The sequence below is a fragment of the Lolium rigidum genome, chromosome 1 (assembly GCF_022539505.1).
Source record: "Lolium rigidum isolate FL_2022 chromosome 1, APGP_CSIRO_Lrig_0.1, whole genome shotgun sequence".
Taxonomy (NCBI): Eukaryota; Viridiplantae; Streptophyta; class Magnoliopsida; order Poales; family Poaceae; genus Lolium; species Lolium rigidum.
Window position 1 is genome coordinate 47,738,448 of NC_061508.1, and position 17,957 is coordinate 47,756,404.

Sequence of the window (17,957 nt, forward strand, 5' to 3'; positions counted from 1 at the left end):
CCATGCCTGTTCGGTGCCCTGCGCGAAGGACCCAACACGGGTTTAATGACGTTTGTATTGGGTTGCTAAATTGGCCGGTTACTTTTACACGCGTCTGTGTGACAAACATAACATCATATCTCCAAAGGGCTATTGTCGTTGCCTATTCGACGGTACCTCGGAGGAGGGATCCTCACGAGGGGGAGAAGAAGTGGGGGCCATAGGGCGGAGTGCACACGGGATGGTGGTACGCGATTTACCCAGCTTCGGAACACCTGCACGAGGACAGGGCCTACTGCTGCTTGTCTGGAATTATCTGGGCGCTTTCGCGTTGTTACAATGAGTTGTGGTTGTGCCTCTAGGGCTCCCGGGATCCGGCTTATAAAGGCGCACGGATCTAGGGTTTACATGGAGAGTCCTAGCCGGATTACAGATTGCCTAACTACGGTACAATGTCTTTCCGTGTACGTCAAGGATCCGCCTTCCATATACGTCGTACTGGATCCGGGTTCCTCATGGGCCTCCCTGGATCCGGCTTCCTCCGAAGGTCGGTCCGGATCCGGCTTACTGATCCTGGGCTGGACTTCATCCTTCATGATCAACAACAACTAGGCCGCCCGATGGGCCACCCGGGCTTGCCGGATCTAGGCACTGTCGATGGTACACCCATGAAGTATACCCACAACAGTAGCCCCCAGAGTTCTCCGAGATTTTCCCCTTGTTTCCGCCTTGCTAAAACTGTAAAGCTTCCGTCAATCTTGGTAACATGGGGAAACTTTAAGAACTCCAACTTTACATTTTTCTCTTTTCCAACTCTCAGTCGGAAATCTTCCCCATCCTGCGGGACTTCATCCATCGACAGCACACAGCATGTCTCCGGGTTACTCCCCTGCGGCGAACAAGAGTTCATTTATCTTCACGCTGCAACCCAGAATCTTAAAAGACTCGAACGGTTCCGCCAATTCTGGCGTCATTTTCGCGCGATTTGAGCGGTAAATTATCCTTAGCCATTTTTACCGTTTAGGGTTTCGACACATGTCGCGCATCCAACGGCGCGACGCTTGCGTTCCGACCATAGGATGCGGAGCACGAATCTCCTCCCACGGCCTATAAATATCCACCGTCGACCCCTAACCTTCTCATTCACCCCCCTTTCACCTCTCTGCGAAGCGCTGCCCTCGAGCTCTCTCTCCGCCGTGCCGGAGTCTGCCGGAATCCCGCCAGAGTTTCACCGGAGCTGCTTCGCCACCGCACAGAGTTCATCCTGTTCTTAACTTCGGCGAGCCACCGTGCAGAAACCTCGTCGCCGGCGACTCCAACCACCGCGGAAACCATTACGGTGAGTTCTCGAGCTTCGCCCTTGCGCCGTAGTTGGTAGGGATGAGCTTTAGGATGCTGACGTTGGATCTGACTAAGATATGTTTCTGCCATTGTTTCTTCTTCAGATGTCTTCTTTGACTCCGCCTCCCACTTTCGAGCCAGTCATGGCAACACCCATCTCCTCCGCGCCTCCCCCCTTCGTCCCAGTTCATCTGGAACCTTCCAAGGATTCCGGAAAGAACATCGAGGGGACATCCACTAACCCGGAGAAAACCTCCGGAGCGGATCAAATAGAGCAGAAGGCGGAAGAAGCGGCCGCCAAAAAATCCAAGGCTCGTCAGCGAGACAGCGAAGCCAAGGGGAAATGGTGGCCCTGCACCACCACCGAGATTGAACTCAAGAACCTCGAGGCGGAAGGCTTCCTGAAGCTCGGATCCCGGCGGACGCTCCGGGTTCTTTGGCTCCAGCTCCCGAAGACGGAGAGATGGTGGTGACCAAGGCGCTGGTGGAGCGTGGCTTCTCATTTCCGCCATCCGATTTCTTCTCAGAAATCCTTAAGGCATATGGGCTCCAGCCCCACAACATATCCCCAAACAGCGTTTTGGCGATCAGTAATCACGTCACCCTTTGCGAGGGCCATCTCCGGGTACCTCCCGAACTTCCTCTATTTCAGTATTATTTCTCCGTCAAGAAGGAGAAGATCCGACAGGCCTCCGAGTTGGCTACTTGCCGGTCCATCACCTTCATGCTCCGCCCTGGCCGCGTCTACCCTCCCACCGACCGCCACGAATCCGCGCGGTACTGGTCCGGAGGCTTCTTTTACCTGAAGGACGTCTCCGACCCGGCAAGCGAAAGGACGCTGCCGCCCTTCAAGAACAGCCCCGCCAGCGAAAACCCGGCCTGGACGCAATGTCCTCATCTTTCCGAGTCGCCTCAGCTGACTCGTACAGTTAGGCGGATTTGCAAGCTGACGGAGGAAGGTCTGACGGGGAAGGACCTCACCATGTCCTGGTTCACCAAGCGGATCCAACCACTTCAACATCCGGACCGCTTGATGTTCCAATATACGGGGCGCGACGATCCTATGCGTGCCTCTAAGGACAACCTCTCCGCCGACGCCATCGACAAACGGATCCGCCTCCTCATCAAGATTCAGCGTGATCTTCACATTCACGTGTGCAACAAGGACATCCACACCAACGGTTCCGGGACCGCGGTACGTTACCTTGCCATGCCTGTTGATTCCTTTATACTTTGAATTTTGTCTAAGTTTTGGCTTGGTAACAAAGCTCGAAGCCCTCGAGGAGGGCGAACTCGGAACTCTCCTCCGGGTCCCCCAAGCGGGCAATACCGACCCAGAAGCCGCGTCTGAAGCGGAAGCTCCCGAAGCTCCGCGTCTCTCCAAGAGGAAGAGGGTTGCTCCCTCCAGCCCTGCAGCCAAACGTGCCCGCGAGGTGCCTAGCACCGCGGCTACCCGTAAGGTGGAGGCGGAGAAGAAACGCCTCAAACTCATCGACACCAAAGAACCGTGCTCAGCCCAACATTCAGCAATTCTTTATACCAACTGGGTAAGCGTCTAGTTTCCGTCAAAAGATCTTGCTACTGCTGTGAATCATCATACACTAACTTGGTATGCCTCTTTTTCTTATATCGCAACAAAAGCTCCGGAAGCCAAGCCCCCAAAATCAGCAAGAAGAGGGTCAAGCCATCTCCGGCTTCTATTCCCGTTACCCCAGAAGTAGAGGTTCCGCCCAAGGCCACCTCAACCGCCTAGCCGGATCCAAAGGACGTCATCAATATTGATGATCTTCCGGAGGATCCAACTATCGAGACTAACAAGGGCGATTCCGGCAAGGGCGCCTCCTCATCTGCACCTCCACCTGAGCAGCCCGCTGCTACCTCCACTGACGCTCCGACTGACCAAGTCGAGAGAAAACTCCTCTTGAGCGGCGCCACTGGAACGCCCCAGACTCATCCTCACTTCTTCCCGATTCTGCAAAAGGTCCCCCTTTCACAGCGCCACGCGGAGATCTCCGCCATGATGGAGCAAATGTGGGGGCTTGCGAACACGGAGGAGCAGGAGCTGACTGAGCTTGAGAGCGGAATCAAGGATTTTTTCGCCAAGCACAAGAATGTGCGTCAGGTAACACCAGCCCCCAGGCATTGGTTAATGCATTCTTTCCGAGTAACATGTATGAGCCAATGTCTTAAACTTGTAGATTGTAGCGGAAAATAAAAAAATTCACATGCTAAAGATTTGAACTTCCGTCCAGCCCCCAAGAGTTTGAATTTCCGTCTAATCCTTAAACTGTTTTCACAGAACACGCTGGAGCAGAAAAAGGAGATAGAACTACTACAAACCAGGGACGCGGATAGTCAGAAAGCCATCGCGCAGCTGGAGAAACGCCTCAAGGGTTATGAAGGTAATAACTCCGAGTGAGCCCCCAGGATCGTCAATGTAACTGTACTATTTGAACTAACTGTGTTGTTTGTATTTCCGAGTCACGGAAGAATTTGCCAAGCGCCCCACCATCGACGCCCTTGCCGCCAAGGTCGAAGTTCTTGAGGCGGAAAATGAATCCCTCAAGAAGTTCCTGAAGGAATCCTCCGAGGAGGAAACCAAGAAGAAAAAAGAACTCTTGGAGAAGCATACTCAAGAGCCGTCGGATCTTGCTGAAAAACTCAAGAAGAGCTAGCAAAGGATCCAGACCTTGGCAGCCAAGAACAAGAACTACGAGGCGGAGGCGGAGGCTATTGACAAGATGATCTTCCGTAAGGACCTCTTTTTTTTTCTTCGTGACTTCTTCAGACTTGTGCTTCTGCTCGCGGAAAAAACTAATCGTACTTTTCGCAGCGAGCCTTGGCTTTGAGTGGACGAAGGATGCCACCCTCAAGAGGGCTGAAGCGTATGAAGAAGCGCAGAGCTCCATTGATAACCTCTTCGAGGCATGTCGTGGGGTCGCCAAATCGTTGTCCCTGAAGAGAGCCGGAACCGCGGTGATTGACACCATGACCAAGCTGATCAAGCAGGTGCCGGAACTCATCAAGGACTGGCAGGAGTCTTCCGCCCGCGGAGTCGCTTCCCTTGTGTTGGCAACGTGCAAGGCGCACTTCCCAACCATGTGAAGGAGATATGCCCTAGAGGCAATAATAAAGTGGTTATTATTTATATCTTTATGTTTATGATAAATGTTTATATATCATGCTAGAATTGTATTAACCGAAACATTAGTACATGTGTGATATGTAGACAAACAAGAAGTCCCTAGTATGCCTCTTAAACTAGCTTGTTGATTAATGGATGATTAGTTTCATAATTATGAACATTGGATGTTATTAATAACAAGGTTATGTCATTGTATGAATGATATAATGGACACACCCAATTAAGCGTAGCATAAGATCTCGTCATTAAGTTATTTGCTATAAGCTTTCAATACATAGTTACCTAGTCCTTATGACCATGAGATCATGTAAATCACTTATACCGGAAAGGTACTTTGATTACACCAAACACCACCGCGTAAATGGGTGGCTATAAAGGTGGGATTAAGTATCCGGAAAGTATGAGTTGAGGCATATGGATCAACAAGTGGGATTTGTCCATCCCGATGACTGGATAGATATACTCGGGCCCTCTCGGTGGAATGTCGTCTAATGTCTTGCAAGCATATGAATGAGTTCATAAGAGACCACATACCACGGTACGAGTAAAGAGTACTTGTCGGAGACGAGGTTGAACAAGGTATAGAGTGATACCGAAGATCAAACCTTGGACAAGTAAAATATCGCGAGACAAAGGGAATTGGTAATGTATGTGAATGGTTCATTCGATCACTAAAGTCATCGTTGAATATGTGGGAGCCATTATGGATCTCCGGATCCCGCTATTGGTTATTGGTCTGGAGTGAGTACTCAACCATGTCCGCATAGTTCACGAACCGTAGGGTGACACACTTAAAGTTGGATGTTGAAATGGTAGTACTTGAATATGGAATGGAGTTCGAATATTTGTTCGGAGTCCCGGATGAGATCCCGGACATCACGAGGAGTTCCGAATGGTCCGGAGAATAAGATTCATATATAGGATGTCATTTTATGTGAATTAAAATGTCGCTGGAAGGTTCTAGAAGGTTCTAGAAAAGTCCGGAAGAAACCACCAAGGAAGGTGGAGTCCACATGGGACTCCACCTCCATGGCCGGCCAACCCTAGTGGGGGAGGAGTCCCAAGTGGACTCCCCTTAGGGGGCCGGCCACCCCCCATATGGGAGGTGGAAACCCCACCTTTGGTGGGAGTCCTAGTTGGGCTAGGTTTCCCCTCTTATGGAAGGTTTTTGGTTCGGGTCTTATTCGAAGACTTGGACACCAACACTTGGGGATCCACCTATATAATGAGGGGCCAAGGGAGGGGGCCGGCCACCCCAAGACCACAAGCTGGCCGCCCCTTGAAGTGGCCGGCCACCCCCTCCCAAACCCTAGCCGCCCCCTCTCCTCCATATCTCCCGCGTAGCTTAGCGAAGCTCCGCCGGACTTCTTCACCGCCACCGACACCACGCCGTCGTGCCGTCGGATTCAAGAGGAGCTACTACTTCCGCTGCCCGCTGGAACGGGGAGGTGGACGTCGTCTTCATCAACAACCGAACGTGTGACCGAGTACGGAGGTGCCGCCCGTTCGTGGCGCCGGAACCGATCGTGATCAAGATCTTCTACGCGCTTTTGCAAGCGGCAAGTGATCGTCTACCGCAGCAACAAGAGCCTCCTCTTGTAGGCTTTGGAATCTCTTCAAGGGTGAGACTCGATACCCCCTCGTTGCTACCGTCTTCTAGATTGCATCTTGGCTTGGATTGCGTGTTCGCGGTAGGAAATTTTTTGTTTTCTATGCAACGTTATCCTTCAAGTGGTATCGCAGCCGTGTCTATGCATAGATGGTTGCACGAGTAGAACACAATGGTTTGTGGGCATTGATGCTCTTGTTATCTTTAGTTTGAGTACTTTGCATCTTTGTGGCATAGTGGGATGAAGCGGCTCGGACTAACTTTACATGACCGCGTTCATGAGACTTGTTCCTCGTTCGACATGCAACTTGTATTGCATAAGAGGCTTTGCGGGTGTCTCGTCTCTCCTACTATAGTGAAGATTCAATTTACTCTTCTATTGAAAACATTAGTATCAACGTTGTGGTTCATGTTCGTAGGTAGATTAGATCTCTCTCGAAAACCCTAAACCACGTAAAATATGCAAACCAAATTAGAGACGTCTAACTTGTTTTTGCAGTGGTTTGGTGATGTGATATGGCCATAATGTGATGATGAATATGTATGAGATGATCATTATTGTATTGTGGCAACCGGCAGGAGCCTTATGGTTGTCTTTAAATTTCATGTTGAGTAGTATTTCAAAGTAGTTGTAATAGTTGCTACATGGAGGACAATCATGAAGACGGCGCCATTGACCTTGACGCTACGCCGACGATGATGGAGATCATGCCCGAAGATGATGGAGATCATGTCCGTGCTTTGGAGATGAAGATCAAAGGCGCAAAGACAAAAGGGCCATATCATATCACATATGAACCGCATGTGATGTTAATCCTTTTATGCATCTTATTTTGCTTAGATCGCGACGGTAGCATTATAAGATGATCCCTCACTAAAATCTCAAGATAATAAAGTGTTCATCCTTAGTAGCACCGTTGCCAAGACTTGTCGTTTCGAAGCATCTCGTGATGATCGGGTGTGATAGAATCAACAAGTGCATACAACGGGTGCAAGACAGCTTTGCACATGCGGATACTAAGGTGGCCTTGACGAGCCTAGCATGTACGGACATGGTCTCGGAACACGTGATACCGAAAGGTAGAGCATGAATCATATGGTTGATATGATGAACACTTTGAGTGTTCGCTCATTGAAATCACACCTTGTCTCGTGATGATCGGACATAGGTGCGGTGGATTTGGTTTGTGTGATCACTAAGACAATGCGAGGGATATTGTTTTGAGTGGGAGTTCACTTAGGTTTTTAATTATGTTGAATTAAAATTTGAACTCAATTTGTCATAAACTTAGTCTAAACTATTGCAAATATATGTTGTAGAGATGGCGTCCCCAATCAATTTTAATCAGCTCCTAGAGAAAGAGAAACTTAAGAGCAACGGTAGCAACTTCACCGACCGGTTCCGTCATGTGAGGATCTTCCTCTCTCGGCGAAAATCTGCAATATGTGCTTGATGCACCGCTAGGTGACCCTCCCGCAGAAACCGAAACCGATGAAGTAAAAGCTGTTTACGCGACTCGGAAAACTCGGTACTCTCAAGTTCGGGGTGCCATCCCGTGCGCCTGGAATCCGATCTTCAAAAACGTTTTGAGCACCATGATCCTCATGAGTTGATGAATGAGCTGAAAGCTATATTCGAGACTCATGCGGCCGTGGAATGCTATGAAGCATCGAAACATTTCTTCACCTGCATGATGGAAGAAGGCAGCTCCGTTAGTGAGCACATGCTCGCCATGACCGGGCATGCGAAGAAACTCGATGACTTGGGAATAGTGATTCCTAACAGACCGGGGATTAATCGTGTCCTTCAATCACCGCCACCAAGTTACAAGAACTTTGTGATGAACTACAATATGCGTAACATGAACAAGGAGTTACTCGAACTCTTTGGCATGCTAAAAGCCGCCGAGATTGAGATCAAGAAAGAGCACCAAGTGTTGATGGTCAACAAGACCACCAAGCTTCAAGAAACAGGCAAGTCTAAGGGAAAATTCAAGAAGGGTGGCAAGAAAGCTGCCACGCCTCCTATGAAACCTAAGAACGGCCCTAAGCCCGATGCCGAGTGCTATTACCGCAAGGAGAAGGGACACCGGAAGCGTAATTGCTCCAAGTATCCGGCTGATCCGAAGAGCGGCCTTGTCAAGAAGAAGAAAGAAGGTATATCCGATATACATGTTATAGATGTTTATCTCACCGGTTCTCGTTCTAGTACCCGGGTATTTGATACCGGTTCGGTTGCTCATATCTCGTAACTCGAAACAGAACTAAAGAATAAACGAAGACTACCGAAAGATGAAGTGACGATGCGCGTTGGAAATGGATCCAAAGTCGATGTGATCGCTGTCGGCACACTTCCTCTACATCTACCTTCGGGATTAGTTTTAAGCCTAAATAATTGTTATTTTGTACCCGCGTTGAGCATGAACATTATATCTGGATCTTGTTTAATGCAAGACGGTTATTCATTCAAGTCTCGAGAATAATGGTTGTTCTATTTTTATGAATAATATCTTTTATGGTCGAGCACCACAAAAGAATGGCTTATTTCTGTTAGATCTCGATAGTAGTGATACGCATATACATAACATTGATGCTAAGCGAATTAAATTGAATGATAATTCTACTTATATGTGGCACTCGTCGTCTTGGTCATATTGGAGTGAAACGCATGAAGAAACTCCATACCGATGGATTACTTGAATCACTTGACTTTGAGTCACTTGATAGATGCGAAGCATGTCTAATGGGAAAAATGACAAAGACTCCATTTTCTCGGTATGATGGAGCGAGCTACTGACTTATTGGAAATCATACATACCGATGTATGTGGACCAATGAGCGTAGCATCGCGCGGTGGTTATCGTTATGTTCTAACCTTCACAGATGATTTGAGTAGATATGGGTATATCTATTTCATGAAACATAAATCCGAAACTTTCGAGAAGTTTAAGGAATTTCAAAGTGAAGTAGAAAATCAACGTAACAAGAAGATCAAATTTCTACGATCTGATCGTGGAGGTGAATATCTGAGTTATGAGTTTGGCATGCATTTAAAGAAATGTGGAATACTTTCACAATTGACACCGCCAGGAACACCTCAACGTAACGGTGTGTCCGAACGTCGTAATCGAACTCTCTTAGATATGGTTCGTAGTATGATGTCTCTTACTGATTTGCCGTTATCATTTTGGAGTTATGCATTAGAGACAACCGCATTCACTTTAAATAGAGCACCATCAAAATCCGTAGAAACGACACCGTATGAATTATGGTTTAATAAGAAACCTAAGTCGTCGTTCCTGAAAGTTTGGGGTTGCGAAGCCTATGTAAAGAAGTTACAACCGGACAAGCTAGAACCCAAAGCGGAGAAATGCGTCTTCATAGGATACCCTAAGGAAACTATAGGGTACACTTTCTATCACAGATCCGAAGGCAAAATCTTTGTTGCTAAGAACGGAACCTTTCTTGAGAAAGAATTTCTCACTAAAGAAGTGACTCGGAAGAAAAGTAGAACTCGATGAGATTGATGAATCTATACTCATTGATCGCAGTAGCGCAAGCATCGGAAGTTGTACCTGTACCGCCTACACCGAGCAACAGAGGAAGCTAATGATAATGATCATGAAACTTCGAACGAGGAAAACCATCGAACCTCGCAGATCGACAAGGGAACGTACCACTCCTGATTGGTATGATCCTTGTCTAAATGTCATGATTGTGGATAACAATGATGAGGACCCCGCGACGTATGAAGAAGCGATGATGAGCCCGTATTCCAACAAATGGCAAGAAGCCATGAAATCCGAAATGGGATCCATGTATGATAACAAAGTATGGACTTTGGTAGACTTACCCGATAGCCGAAAGGCTGTCGAGAATAAATGGATCTTCAAGAGAAAAACAGATGCCGATGGTAATTTTACTCGTCTATAAAGCTCGACTTGTCGCAAAGGGTTTCCGACAAATTCAAGGAGTTGACTACGATGAGACTTTCTCACCCGTAGCGAAGCTAAAATCTGTGAGGATTTTGTTAGCAATAGCTGCATTTTTCGATTATGAGATTTGGCGTATGGATGTCAAAACGGCGTTCCTTAATGGAGACATTGAGGAAGAGTTGTATATGGTACAACCCAAAGGTTTTGTCGATCCTAAAAATGCCGACAAAGTATGCAAACTTCAGCTGTTCAATCTATGGACCGAAGCAAGCATCAAGAAGTTGGAACCGACGCTTTGATAAGGTGATCAAAGACTTCGGGTTTATACAAAGGTCATGGAGAGGCCTCGTATTTACAAGAAAGTGAGTGGGAGCTCCGTAGCATTCCCGATATTATATGTAGATGACATATTATTGATCGGGAATGATATAGAACTATTAAGCAAGTGTTAAAGGTTATTTGAATAATAGTTTTTCAATGAAAGACCTTGGTGAAGCATCATATATATTAGGCATCAAGATTTATAGAGATAGATCAAGACGCCTAATAGGGCTATCACAGAGTACATATCCGGACAAGATTCTAAAGAAGTTTAGAGTGGACGAAAGTAAGAAAGGGTTCTTACCTATGTTACTGTGCAAGGTATTGAGTAAGACTCAAGGACCGGCTACTGCAGTAAGAAAGAGAAAGGATGAGTAACATCCCCTATGCCTCGAGCAGTAGGATCTATCATGTATGCCATGCTATGTACTAGACCGGATATAGCACATGCCGTTAGTTTGACTAGCGTATATCAAAGTGATCCAGGAATGGAGCACTCGGATAGCGGTCAAGAATATCCTGAAGTACTTGAAAAGAACTAAGGATATGTTTCTTTGTTATGGAGGTGACCAAGAGCTCGTTGTAAACGGTTACACCGATGCAAGTTGGAACACTGATCCTGATGACTCTAAGTCACAATCTGGGTACGTGTTTTTATTGAATGGTGCCGCAGAGAGCCGGGCAAGCTCGAGCGAAGGCACGGTGGCGAAGTCTTCAACGTAATCGCAGTACATAGCGGCTTCGCGAGGCTTCATCGAAGCGGTATGGATGAAGAGGTTCATTGTAGAGCTCGGTGTGGTTCCTAGTGCATTGGACCCATTAATCATTTACTCGTGATAACATGGGTGCCATCGCCAATGCACAAGAGCCAAGGTCACACAAAAGGCTGAAGCATATCAAGCTGCGTTACCACTCGATTCGCGAATACATCGAAGATGGAGAAGTAAAGATTTGCAAAGTACACACCGATCCGAATGTAGCAGATCCGTTGACTAAAGCTCTCCCTAGGGCAAAGCATGACCAACACCGTAATGCCATGGGTGTTAGGTATATTACAATGTAATCTAGATTATTGACTCTAGTGCAAGTGGGAGACTCAAGGAGATATGCCCTAGAGGCAATAATAAAGTGGTTATTATTTATATCTTTATGTTTATGATAAATGTTTATATATCATGCTAGAATTGTATTAACCGAAACATTAGTACATGTGTGATATGTAGACAAACAAGAAGTCCCTAGTATGCCTCTTAAACTAGCTTGTTGATTAATGGATGATTAGTTTCATAATCATGAACATTGGATGTTATTAATAACAAGGTTATGTCATTGTATGAATGATATAATGGACACACCCAATTAAGCATAGCATAAGATCTCGTCATTAAGTTATTTGCTATAAGCTTTCAATACATAGTTACCTAGTCCTTATGACCATGAGATCATGTAAATCACTTATACCGGAAAGGTACTTTGATTACACCAAACACCACTGCGTAAATGGGTGGCTATAAAGGTGGGATTAAGTATCCGGAAAGTATGAGTTGAGGCATATGGATCAACAAAGTGGGATTTGTCCATCCCGATGATGGATAGATATACTCCGGGCCCTCTCGGTGGAATGTCGTCTAATGTCTTGCAAGCATATGAATGAGTTCATAAGAGACCACATACCATGGTACTGAGTAAAGAGTACTTGTCGGAGACGAGGTTGAACAAGGTATAGAGTGATACCGAAGATCAAACCTCTGACAAGTAAAATATCGCGAGACAAAGGGAATTGGTAATGTATGTGAATGGTTCATTCGATCACTAAAGTCATCGTTGAATATGTGGGAGCCATTATGGATCTCCAGATCCCGCTATTGGTTATTGGTCGGAGTGAGTACTCAACCATGTCCGCATAGTTCACGAACCGTAGGGTGACACACTTAAAGTTGGATGTTGAAATGGTAGTACTTGAATATGGAATGGAGTTCGAATATTTGTTCGGAGTCCCGATGAGATCCCGGACATCACGAGGAGTTCCGAATGGTCCGAAGAATAAGATTCATATATAGGATGTCATTTTATGTGAAATAAAATGTCGCGGAAGGTTCTATGGAAGGTTCTAGAAGGTTCTAGAAAAGTCCGGAAGAAACCACCAAGGAAGGTGGAGTCCACATGGGACTCCACCTCCATGGCCGGCCAACCCTAGTGGGGGAGGAGTCCCAAGTGGACTCCCCTTAGGGGGCCGGCCACCCCCCCATATGGGAGGTGGAAACCCCACCTTGGTGGGAGTCCTAGTTGGGCTAGGTTCCCCCTCTTATGGAAGGTTTTTGGTTCGGGTCTTATTCGAAGACTTGGACACCAACACTTGGGGATCCACCTATATAATGAGGGGCCAAGGGAGGGGGCCGGCTACCCCAAGACCACAAGCTGGCCGCCCCCCTTGAAGTGGCCGGCCACCCCCTCCCAAACCCTAGCCGCCCCCTCTCCTCCATATCTCCCGCGTAGCTTAGCGAAGCTCCGCCGGACTTCTTCACCGCCACCGACACCACGCCATCGTGCTGTCGGATTCAAGAGGAGCTACTACTTCCGCTGCCCGCCGGAACGGGGAGGTGGACGTCGTCTTCATCAACAACCGAACGTGTGACCGAGTACGGAGGTGCCGCCCGTTCGTGGCGCCGTAACCGATCGTGATCAAGATCTTCTACGCGCTTTTGCAAGCGGCAAGTGATCGTCTACCGCAGCAACAAGAGCCTCCTCTTGTAGGCTTTGGAATCTCTTCAAGGATGAGACTCGATACCCCCTCGTTGCTACCGTCTTCTAGATTGCATCTTGGCTTGGATTGCGTGTTCGCGGTAGGAAATTTTTTGTTTTCTATGCAACGTTATCCTTCACCATGAACTTCGCTGATGTTGCACGCGGAGCCCCCAAGGGTACCAACATAAGGATCCTTCTCGCGGAAACCCGAGGGTATGACCGGCTGTTTGTCGGACGAGTTAACCACTCATTCTGGTACAACAAGCATGATCTTCCCGCGGGATTCACTGACGCAGAGGATGAAGATGAAGAGGACTGCTCTGAAGATTTTATTGAGGAGGGCTTCGGGTCAAGCGCAGATCATGAGGAGGAAGGCTCCGGCAACGACTCTGGCGATGGTTCTGCCTACGTTGCTTCCGACGAGGATCAATCCTCCGAGTAGAACCTGTGAAATAGTCAAAACTGATGCATCATTTTGGCCCCAGAGTGGGTTTGTAATATAACTTAAATTCTTAAGTAGTTAGGGACGAAAACATGTGTGAATGGGTGGAAACAACTTATCCTGCTATTCGTTTAACGTTATTTGCATGTTTCGTTTTGTTGGAAAGCAAATGCTGATTTCTATGTTTTCCGGCTTATTCGCTTGACCTTCCGCGAGCCGGAAGACCTTTAGCCGGAAACGCCGCCGCCGGCGACGAAGCCCAATGGCAATCCGTCAATAACCGCGGAAACAAGCCCCCAGCCAAGGTGCCGGAAATCGCTACTAGGAATCCAAGAATTTGCAACAGAAAATATGTCCACCAGAAAACTTAAGCTTACGTCCTAAAGGACGATTTTGAAAATCACAACTTTCATACACGCCTAGGCGGAAATTTCCAGCTCTGCGGTTTTAGTCGGAAAACATACATGATCTAAAAATGAACAAGTAAAGGAGGTAAAAGACTCAAAGAGTGAACCAAAAGCTTTATTTCATTGATCATGTATATATGTTACAAAGTATGTAATTCTATGCTAAGTGTGGAAAGGACGTAGCTATGCAATGTTCCAAGGACGTTCTGTTTCATCGTAGATGTCATCCGGATCCTCCCTCTTGCGTTTCCGGTGCCAATTAGCTCTCAGAAATCGACAAGGTAGTACGATCTGTTGTGAAGCACATTGCTAACGATGAAGGGTCCTTCCCATGGAGATTGCAACTTGTGATCTTTCACCTGGCGAAGTCGGAGGACCAGGTCTCCGGCCATGAACGAGCGATTCCGAACTCGACGACTATGGTAGCGTCGGAGCTTCTGCTGGTAAATGGTGGAACGTTGGTCTGCTAAGTTCCGAGCTTCTTCGATCAGGTCCACAGATAGCTGTCTGGCCTCGTCAGCAGTTTCTTCATTATAGGCGGAGACTCACGGTGAATCATGGATGATCTCGGAGGGGAGCACAGCTTCGGATCCGTACACCAGGAAGAACGGAGTGAATCCTGTTGACCTGTTGGGGGTAGTTCGTAAACTCCACAGGACGGAGTCTAGCTCCTCAGCCCAAGCTCCGGCTGCGCGGCGCAGCGGTTCTTCAAGGCGTGGTTTTATTCCGGATAAAAGGAGTCCGTTGGCTCTTTCGACCTGACCATTGGACTGTGGATGAGCCACGAATGCCAGGTCTAGCCGGATCCCAACATCATGGCAATAATCCTTCAATTCTCCTTGGGCGAAGTTCGTGCCATTATCTGTGATTATGCTATGCGGGATGCTGAATCTCGTCACGAGGCTGCAGACAAATTTGAGTGCCGTAGCACCATCGGCTTTTCTCACTGGCTTTGCCTCGATCCATTTACTGAACTTATCAATAGTGACCAAGAGGTACTCAAAACCACCAGGAGATGATTTCTTTAGCTTACCAACCATATCAAGCCCCCAGACCGCGAACGGCCAGGTGATAGGGATGGTCTTCAGCTCTTGGGCTGGAGCGTTTGGTTGAGTAGCTTAGTACTGACAACCTCGGCAGGTTTTTACCAACTTATCAGCATCTTCTTTAGCTGTGAGCCAGTAAAATCCAAGCCGGAAAGCTTTGGCAACGAGGGACCTGGGAGCGGCGTGATGCCCGCAATCCCCTGTGTGGATCTCTCTGAGGATTTCAATGCCATCTTGATTGGAGACGCACTTGAGAAATACTCCAGTTGCACTTCGTTTGTAGAGCTGTCCATCAACTATTGTGTAGGATCTTGCTCGTCTGATGATCTGTCGTGCGAGGACTTCGTCCTCTGGCAACTTTTGATCAATGAGGTAGTCCAGGAAAGGCTGCGTCCAGGCCGGGATGATGACCATCACTTCCTTTGCCGGAGATACTGCCACCTCTAGGTTTTCCAGGTTAGCGCCCTTGACTGAGGGTATCCGTAGATGCTCCAGGAAAATGCCAGGCGGAATTGGTTTTCGACCGGATGCGAGCTTGGATAGCATATCTGCCGCTGTGTTATCATCGCGTCTGACGTATTTGACTTTGTATCCGAGGAAGCACTTGGCGATCTCGTCAACTTCATCTCTATAGGCCGCCATGATGGAGTTTCTGGCGTTCTAGGTTCCGGCTACTTGTTGTGCCACCAGGTCGGAATCTCCACAGCAAATTATGTGCTTGATCCCAATTTCCTTAGCGATGCGCAGACCGTGTAGTAGAGCCTCGTATTCTGCCATGTTGTTTGTAGCTTCGAAGTGAATCTGCAGAACGTATCGCAGCTTCTTCTCCGGTAGGGGACTTCAGGGTGACTCCGGCTCCTGAGCCTTGATGCTGCTTGGATCCATCGAAGTGCATGACCCATGTTTCTGGTTCTGGCTCCAGATTTGCGTCCGGAGCCTCTGTCCAATCTGCAACGAAATCTGCCAAGACTTGGGATTTAACCACAGTCCTGGCTTTGTAAGCGACATCGAAGGCAGATAATTCGATGCCCCATTTTGCAGTGCGTCCTGTTGCGTCAGTGTTGTTGAGAATCGTCGACAGTGGAGCTTTGCTCACAACTGTTATTGGGTGCTCTTGGAAGTAGTGTCTCAGCTTCCTGCTACCTAGGAACACGCCGTAGGCTAGCTTCTGAAAGTGAGGATATCTTTGCTTGGATTACGTCAGTACCTCGCTAATGTAATAGACAGGCCTTTGGACTCCATACTCGTGACCTTCTTCCTGTCGCTCCACCACGATGACGAGACTGATGACTCTGTTGGTAGCTGCCAGGTATAGGAGCATAGGCTCTGACTCTACTGGAGCCGCCAAGATAGGTGGGGAGGTGAGTATTTCCTTCAACCCCCGAAGTGCTCGCATCCGCTGCGTCGTCCCGTACGAATTTGTCTGTTTTCTTCAGCAGCTTGTACAAAGGTAGCGCCTTCTCGCCAAGACGGCTAACAAACCTACTGATTGCTGCGACACAACCAGTTAGTCATTGCACATATTTGAGACAAGTTGGCCATTTGATACACAGGATTGCCTTGATTTTTTCCGGGTTAACCTCAATGCCTCTATGAGAGACGATGAAGCCAAGGAGTTTTCCAGCTGGCACGCCAAAGACGCACTTCAGCGGATTCAACATCATCTTGTACCGACGGAGATTCTCGAAGGTTTCTGTGAGGTCGCTGATCAAGTCGGATCCTTTCCGGGTCATGACCGCGATGTCGTCGACGTAAGTGTGCATGTTCTGGCCAATTTGGTCCTTCAGGCACCGCTGCATCGTACGTTAGTAGGTGGCACCTGCATTTTTCAAATCAAAGGGCATGGTGACATAGCAGTAAGTGCCAAAGGGGGTGATGAACGAGGTCGCCTTTTGGTCGGACTTCTTCATCCGGATCTGATGATACCCGGAATATGCGTCAAGAAAACACAGAAGTTCCGCCCCTGCCGTCGAATCAATGACTTGGTCAATGCGTGGCAAAGGGAACAGATCCTTCGGACAATGCTTGTTCAAGCCGGAGTAATCGATGCACATTCTTAGTATTTCAGTGTTCTTTTTGGGTACAAGGACGGGATTTGCGACCCAATCAGTATGGATAACTTCTACTACAAAACCTGCCTCTAGTAACTTAGCTAGTTCCATTCCTATGGCGCGGCGCTTCTTATCTCCAAAGCGTCGCATAGCTTGCTTCACCGGTTTAGCCCCGGATTTATGTTGAGGTAGTGCTCGGCGAGTTCCCTGGGTACTCCGGACATGTCAGAAGGTTGCCATGCGAAGATATCCATGTTAGCGCGGAGGAACTTGACGAGCGCGTCTTCCTATTTGGGGTCCATGTTGGCTCCGACTGAAACCTGCTTGGAGCCGTCTCCTACAATGAGGTCGTGCTTCTTGGTTTCTATCGCGGCCTTGAACGAGGTCTTCTGTTTGGAGATCTGCTTCTTGGTGGTCTGCATCTCAGTCGGATCCACCGCGGCTCTGTAGCCTTGCAGATCCTCTCCAGATATCACAGACTCTGCGAAGGCGGCTTCGCCTAACTCGCATTCATGAGCCTTCTTGTAGTCTCCTGGATACGGTAATCATACCTTTTGGACCCGGAATCTTGAGCTTGTTGTAGATGTAGCACGCTCTTGCGTGAAACTTGTGGTAGGTGGGCCTGCCGAAGATGACGTGGTAGGAGCTCTTAAAGGGCACGACCTCAAACGTGATCATTTCTTGGCGGAAATTGTTCGCATCACCGAAGGCCACGGGAAGTCTGATGCTGCCCAAGGAATTTGCCTTTTTACCCGGAACTACACCATGAAATTCAGTGGTGATGTGTTTTAGCTGTTCCTTGGTAAGGTTCATCCGCTCCAGTGTTTCCAGGTACATGATGTTCAGGCTGGCTCCGCCGTCCATGAGGCACTTGGAGAAATCATACCCGTCGATGCGGGGACTTACAACCAAGGTATAGCACTCTTTCGGAATGAC